At 41.8% G+C, this 8505-nt stretch overlaps 1 long non-coding RNA gene across 1 annotated transcript; it reads right to left on the minus strand.

Annotated features, from left to right (window-relative positions):
• Positions 1-5402: 5402 nt before the first annotated feature.
• Positions 5403-8021, minus strand: LOC133728772 (uncharacterized). Its single transcript, XR_009855986.1, has 5 exons — positions 7587-8021; positions 6463-6558; positions 6169-6384; positions 6010-6071; positions 5403-5634 (listed from the first exon to the last, which is right to left on the minus strand). It is a non-coding gene; the product is annotated as an uncharacterized LOC133728772 (long non-coding RNA).
• Positions 8022-8505: the final 484 nt, after the last annotated feature.

The raw sequence follows: 8505 nt of genomic DNA on the forward strand, positions 1-8505 counted from the left end.
AATAAATGCGTAGTTAATGAGGATAGAGGAGTTGACCTTTTCTAGGTGAGGAAGAGACTGATCTCTTCCTTGTTTTCGATGTGGGACTGATATTCTTCAATTCCCAGCTTCTGATGCTTCAGCGAGGTGATCTTGGCGCGGCGCCTTAGCGGTGACCTTGGGCTGAGCTGGAGCTCGGGGGATAGCCTGTTTGGTGGTGTTTTCGTAGGTCACGCCCTTGATAGTTGTTGGTACTGCTAGCGGTAGTATGAGGGTGGCTCATTATAGCTAATTATGGTTAGGCAAATGCTCGTGTAAGTAGAGGAGGCAAATGCTCTCGTCTTTAGCGGTCGGCTCGGCCCTTGTTTGACATGAAGATAAGGAGGAGTTGCCCATATACTACACAGGAAAGGGTTTCACTGACGCCAAGACAAGGTACCCAGAGATAGAAAAGTTAGCCATTGCCCTTATCACTTCCGCCAGGTGCCTACGACAGTACTTTTAGGCTCAAATAATACATGTCCTGACAAACCACCCACTTAAGAAGATCCTGCAAAAACTTGAGACCTCAGGGAGGCTAATAAAATGAGCAATCAAGCTAGGAGAGTTCGACATCGAATTCATCCTTAGAACGGCCATCAAGGGCCAGGCAGCAGCAGACTTTATTGCTGAGTTCATACTGTTGGAGGACAGCAAGGCACCAACACATGATGAGCAACCCTCAATCACCATACAGGTATGGGAACTACATGTTGACGGATCATCTAACAACAACACTAGTGGTGCGGGCATCTTACTCACAGATACTGATGGCCATAACTACGAGTACGCCTTGAGATTAAAATTCAAAGCTTCAAACAATACAGCAAAATATGAGGCACTCATAGCAAGGCTACAACTCGCTAGAAACTAGGCACCAAAGATCTGAACATCTTCAGTGATTCACAGCTGGTGGTCAACCAGGTAGGTGGTGACTTCCAGGCCAAGGAACCACACCTCACACACTACCAAAATCTTGCTGGGGCACTCCTCAAGCACACCTTCACTTTTTACAATATCAATCATATACCAGGAGCTAAAAACGCCAAGGCAAACGCCATAGCGCGACTCGCCACATCCCCACAAGGGACAGACACAGGTTCTCTGAAGATCGAAGTGCTCGAGAAACCAAGTATAGACAAAGCATTCTCTGAGATATATGTTACAAAACAACAGCTGCTACCATAATGGATGGACCCATTCATCGCTTACCTATTGAAGGGCACACTGCTTACGAACAAGGTAGCAGCCACAAGGCTCAAGAGACAACCCACACTTTACACACTCAGAGACGACAAATTATACAGGAAGGGACAATCTTTCCCCAATTTGAAGTGCATTACCGAAGAAGAAGGCAACAGAGTCCTACAGTCCATGCATGGGGCACATGTGAAAATTACTCGGGCGCTAGAAACCTAGCATACAAGGCTTTGTGAACAGGACGCCGAGCATGTTTCACAAACCTGCTTGAAATGCCACCAGTTCACAAACTCCCCTCTGGCACCCTCGGTACCATTGTCCATTATCATAGCTCCATGGATCTTCTGTCAATGGGGCCTCGATTTGATCGGTATATTCCCAACAGCGCTAGACCAACTAAAATTTTGCCATTGTAGCAGTGGAATACAACTCGAAGTGGGTCAAGGCAGAGGCATTGGCAACAATCACAGTGGCTAAGGTAATCAGCTTCCTTTGGAGGAACATTTTCACCCGCTTCGGCATCCCAGAAACCATAATCACAGACAATAGAGCCTAATTCAACAACGACCAACTCAGGATGTTTGTTGGCATATATGGAACCAAGATCCTCTATGCCTCCCTAGCCTACCCACAGACAAACAGTCAAGTTGAGGCAATCAACAAGATAATCTCAAGAAGAGACTGGACGACGCCAAGGGCTTGTAGGCCTCAAAACTGCCAGAGGTCCTTTAGGAAATCATACTGCATGGCCTTTGGCACCAAGGCGGTAATCCCAATGGAACAGGAAGTGCCCAGTGACCGAATCAAATGCTTCGACCCAAGCACAAACAATGAAGGCTTAAAGCTGAACTATGATATCCTCGAAGAGCGCCGAGAGCGCGCCCACCTCCGCAACATCAACAACAAGATGCGTGTTAATGTCTATGATTCAGCGGTAGCTAAACCTTAGTTAACGTTGGTCCGGCGAGCGGACCGCTACTTGTGAGGTAATCAATACTTCCGCTACCTGTCAAGTAAAATACAAAGGGCATCAAAGGGAGACTGCGCTGGGCTGTCTTCTCTTCTCCGATGCCTAAGTTAGTCAATGTATTTATGTTGACAGAATAACAGTAGGTAAGTAGTAAATGCGTAATTAATGAGGAGAGATGAGAGAACCTTTTATAGGTGAGGAAGGGGCTGACCTCTTCCATGTTTTCGATGTGGGACTGATATGCTTCAGTCCCCAACTTCTGGAGCTTCTGATGCTATCTTGGCATGGCGCGTGGCGGCGGGTCAGCGGTGATCTGGGGGTGAGCCAGGGCTCAGGCGGTAGCTTGCTTGGTAGTGTTTCCGTAGGTCACACCGTTGGTGGTATTTGGTACCGCTGGCAGTAGCATGAGCGTGGCTCATTATAGCTAATTATGCTTGGCAAATGCTTATGTAAGTACAATGCGTATAGCTCACCACGATAATGCACGGGTCATACAGGCTAAATGCAGATGTACAAAATATGCAAATCTCATAAAATCACAAATTCTCATTTCACTTTCTTTCTGTACAATTGGAGATGAAATGTCCCAATTAAAGGGCAATACCCTATTACAATAAACTACATCTGACACAATCGATCCTGAGGCATAAAACTATCTTTAGCAACCCAGATGCTAAGGTAGAATGGCACACACCACACCAGGCCAATCTCGAGGCACAAAATAGCATGCCACCATCTGAACTCGAGAAGATTCAACCGGACCGCCGATGGTAGAACACCGAGGTACATGAAGGTTGGTACCACTCTGCCGTAACACCATCACGGAGGACAAAGACATATACATCGCCGAAAATGACAATAACGTGTACCACCACCGCCTCTGCTATAACCACCATACATCGCCATGCCATCACGGCGGCTCTAGGGACCATGGTGGCAATTGAACCCTCTTCAGCTCTACCTTTTGCAATAGGAGCTCAAGAACTTCAACCCACAAGCGCCATGGGCCCAACTCTAGTGAATACTGAAGATGAGCGTGCCTGAGATTTCGTCACCAGACTCAATCCAGGCTTGAGATTTCACCACCAGACTCAAAACACCATCACCACAGCCTATCTCTAAAAACCTAGATTTCAGAAGCAAAAGGAACACAAGGAGGAAAAACAGAGACGTAGACATTCTTATGTTTGTGATGCTCTTCCCTCACCCCCAATGCTTCTATTTATAAGGCAAATCCCACTGCCCAGATAGTCACCCATTGGCTCCAGGAGAGCGACATTTATTGCCAGAAAAACGCATGCGTTTACCAAGATTCAAAAATATTAAAAGAGCAATAAAAGCGCAACAGAAAAAGAGATAAAACAACAGCAGTTACATGGATAAAACTATGACTTTCCAAATCTCCAAAATGTATTCCCAAATTAAGGGTGGATCGTTTCAAACAACGTCCACGTCACCAAATCACAACACAAAACCAAAATTAGCAGAAAGTGCCAAAATCCCCAAAAATCCTTTACATCACAAAAGTGAAAACAGGAAAAGCCAAACATCAATCCCTAAATAAATCTAACAGAGCATCTCTCACTGCTTGGCGCCAGGACCAGACCCCTCGGGATCGCTTAGCTCAACCTGGACAGCAGGCTCCTAAAACCCATCAGCCCCGGGCTCCTCGACTGGCTGAGCGACAGCAGCGGGTGGGGGCGGATTCATCAATCTGCGTACAGCTTCGCAACCAACAATGATACGTCCTGGATCTCAAGTTACCGGGTTACTAGTCATCCGAACGGTAAACAACATTTATTTTCACTTTTAACTTCGTTTCGATACTTTTAGGGGACCCTAAAAGTAGCCTTTTTGTATCGTTGGTCATTTAAGAAAATTTTCCTCATGCAAGTTGTAGAGGACGTTAAACCGAGTTCGTGGACATGTGGCACGCTTAAATCGGATTTCGTATGAGAAAGTTATGGTCTACAATCTGAAAGTTACTGTTCATGGTAACTTTCTATATAAAGAAGAAATTACCGTGGTAGATTTCCATTTCCAGAAACCTACCCCCCCTAACCCGAATTTCTCTCTCTTCCTCTCTCCCTCTCTCTTCGCCTTTCTTTGTTTTTCTGGTGAAACTCCGCCGTCCGGCCATCTGACGGCGCGCCAGCGGTCCTATTTGGACCGATTCCTCCTCCTCTACAAGCTTATAGCAGTGGGTTATGAAAATTTGGTCGGTGGAGAAAGAATTGAAGCAATTTCCCGAGCCCAGTCGTTGTTTCTCGCCGGCGATGATTCGCCGTTTTTCGGCCGTTTCAGGTCGCACCACCGGGTGCATTAGAGAGCTGCCAACATCCTCTAGCTATCTATACAAGTTTCTTGCACCAATTTGCTGTGTGGAGGAAGAATCGAAGCTTGGAAATTTCTAGGGTTTCTAGGAAGAATCTTTGTGCTTTGAATTGGACTTTGTGGTAGTTGTGAATGTTGTTTGGGATGATGAGAGGAAGATTTTGGCATAGGTGATGTTGCCTAATTCGGAGGTCGGCAGGCGGCGCGTGGGGCCCACTCGCCGCCACTGTTGGTGGCACTCAGAGGCGCATAGGGTTGATTCTAACCTTCTGCTTGGGGCTAGTTAGGTTGGTTGTGATGTATCGAACCCGTAGATGTGAATTTGGTGGAAATTGGAGTTGTTTTGATATCAATTGTAAATTTCCGAAGTTTGGAATTTCGGTTATTGAATCACTAGAATTCGATCGTCAGATTTCTCTCGGTTCAGCCTTCACTACTAGAATAAAGTTCATAGACATCAGTTCCTAACCGATATAAAACAAAAAACAAAAATTTGATGTCTTAGTGGGTGATGTTAAATATTATGAAAACCCAGACATCGGTTGTTAGCCGATGTTAAAAATGCATCTACATCGCTTCCTTTTAAGAAACCGATGTTAAAAATGTCTCTACACATCGCTTCCTTTATGGAACCGATGTAAAAATTGGGTCTTAACATCAGTTTTCTATTAAAAACCCGATTTGTTTTCTTTTTATGACATCGCTTTATCATTTTAATCGATTTACAATCTCCTATTTAACATCACTTCCTTTTAAGAAACCAATGTACTTTTCTTTTCTAACATTAGTTTATTATTTGAATATGTTTTGTTTTTATTGCTTGTGCTTCAGCTAAACTTTACAATCAATTATTGGTGATAACCATTAAAACAAGAATACATAAAGAAAGATGAAGAGAATATCATTCTCATTAATATTGATACTCAAGGTACATAAACAATTGAAGAAAAAAAGGGCATAACAACATCCTTATAAGAATATATACAACCTATATAAAAACATCCATGCAAGCGAAGATTACACCAAATCCTTAAAACATCTTTGTGAAGCGAGTCTCCCTCCAGAATTCAGGTGTCAAGAAACCATAGGTTTTCAGGACACTCAAAAGTAGCCTGCAAATAAGACATCAATTTACACCACATCATTTTAGGATACAAACACCTATGTAGCATATATCTTCTTCATGCCTCCAATTATGTTTCATCTAATTGTATTATAGTTTATTAGTAATGTCTTTGGGACTTTAGTTTCTGCAAGAACATAGAAACAAAAGAGACTGTAATCATTCTATGTAGCATGATATATAACATGTGAATGTAAGTTATAATGAGCATCAGCTTAATTATTAAGTAATTTGTTGTATATAAAATAGCAAACTGCATTTAAAGCATAGTCTTAATTAGTTTTGGATATCATACCTTCCCCTTTCATACATATAGATTCACATACTTGTATATATAAGATATAAGGAGCCAAAGGTAACTTACAGTTGGAATTCCAGTGGCAATGCTTGCAATAACAGCTGCCTTAGCTCCAGCTTTTACACCCTCTGATCCATTAAAAAATTTAAAGATTAAACATCTACAAGAAATTCTTAGGGCTTGTGTTAACATTTGAGTTAACATTTATCTAGGGCTTGTGAATACCTGAATGACCAATGTAACATCAGGATAGTTCATTCCAGGTGCTGATGCATCAGAGGTAACAAGAATCAATTGCTTTGATTCCTTGAATTCCTCAGAGATACGAGTTCAATACAGTTGAGGCTTTCTAGAATGTATCTTCCTGACATTCATTTTCATTTCACAGAGAAAAAGGTAGAGAAGGGATGTTACCATTCCAGTTGTACAGAAAATAATAACCTGAAAGGTAAAACATTAGGCCTCTAGTACCTACGGTATAACTAATTATTTGAAACAAGATATTATACCAATATTAACCTTATAATCAGTTGATTGCCAGATATGCTCCTTCAAAAGATGGCGAACTATTTGAAAATGCAAGTCATGTGGTGCAACAAGATATGATTGCTTAACCTGCACAGCAAGGAGAGATGGGATCATGATGCCCATAGTCATATCCTGGGTTTAATGAACTATGAGACCAATTTCAAATCATCACAAACATACCAACAAAAATGCTGTAGAAACCAGCATTTTAGTTCAACAGAGATTTAAAAGCAGGAATTAACATATTATCCAAAATGGGAATTAGTCAATTTAGCACAATTGGTCAATGTTCAATACCTTAGCATGAGTTTCCACACAGCCCAATCCCACTGTATCAATGAAAGCATGATCTTTTTTCAAAACAATCTGTGATATGTGGCGAACCCTATGATGCACGGAAACGCCAAAATGGCCGCGTTTCCCGTTTCGGAAACGGAAACGGGTCGGAAACGCTCGGAAACGCGTATCCGAATTTGGAAACGGTTTGGAAACGTCTGTATCCAATGTGGAAACGCCAGAATGTAAATAAATAGGAAACGTGGGGGTAATACTGACTTTTTACTTGCAAAAATTGAAAAACTAGTACTTTGTTTATGTTTCATATTTTTTTTTTCTAATTATATATATATATATATATATAGATATATATTTAATTGGCGTTTCCTTCACGTTTCCGTTTCCTATTACATTTAAGATTTGCCGTTTCCACGTTTCCGATCGTATCGTATCCGGAAACTCGTACCCGTTTCGGTGCTTCTTAGGGCGAACCTAAGCATTCATAATAGGGAACATTCTCACAATGACAATTTTGAATACAACTTAATCAACCCAGCAAAATCCAACGAATCCAATGCAATTAAATGACACTATGAGAGAAAACGAACCCAATAGAACCCAGTTAAATCTTCAAACTGAACTGATCAACCAAAAGAAGCAAAATTGAACACAAATATATTTCTTTGAAGAAGCAAGAATGATTGGAGAGGCTTGAGTTCTCTGAAATTGAAATTAAAATTGAATAAAAAACGAGAAAGCAGATATGAAAGAACATGTTAGTAAGACACAACAAAAACACCATGAAAAGATTGTACAGAGTGAAATCAAAGAAAGAAAACCTTAAATCACCGAAAGCTTAGCCAGAATAATGGCTCCACGAATAGCAGTAGCAACCTCCTTGCTGCACTTGACGCTGAGTCCGACGTGGTCATTGCTGTCGATGACGACGACAAAGGCCTTGAATCGAGACCTCTGACCGGCACGGGTCTGCTTCTGAACCGGCATGATCTTCATGACCTCATCCTGCAGACCAGCGTAGAGAGTGTCGATGATCTGGTGCTCCTTGATTGGAAGCGAGTGGAGGTAAATCTGCCCCAGAGACGAGATCTTACCGTCCTTGACGTGACGACCGAGCTTGGTCACTGGGATTTATTTCTCCTCCTCGTCACGGCGGCCAGCACCGCCAGAGAGATGGAGAACGAAGAGGTTTGGAAATCGGAGTCGGTGAAGAGGAGAAAATACTTCTTTTTGAAGGATATAGAGAGAAACCTAAATTTTTGTCCGTGCTTACTTAAATGAAACAAATTTAGATGGCTTGCGTGTTTTAGCACATTTGAGATTTGCACAAAACTTTAGACATCGATTTTTGGAACGACAGGTGTGGATAATAAAAATTGTAAAGTGTAGACATCAGTTAACTTAACAAATCAATGTCAATTATAATAATTAAAATCGAAATTTCAGGAACCGATGTTAGGACATTTTTTGACATCACGTGAAATGCTTACTGATTTAAATGACGTGATGTCTATTAGTATTATTTTAGTAGTGCTTAGATCTTTTAAATTGACGAATTGGTGTTAATGATGAAGTTAGGGTTAAATTCGAGAAGTTGAGTCCGTTGTAAATTAAAATAAACTTAATTGTTGATAATTAGTTTAGTTGTTTACGAGTGCTACTATGTACATGACGAGAGGAGACTCCATACGAGGAGAGTGTTGATCGACTGCAGGATTAGTCGTATACTGTGAGTAGACT

Source organism: Rosa rugosa, chromosome 2 (assembly GCF_958449725.1).
Source record: "Rosa rugosa chromosome 2, drRosRugo1.1, whole genome shotgun sequence".
NCBI classification, from domain to species: domain Eukaryota; kingdom Viridiplantae; phylum Streptophyta; class Magnoliopsida; order Rosales; family Rosaceae; genus Rosa; species Rosa rugosa.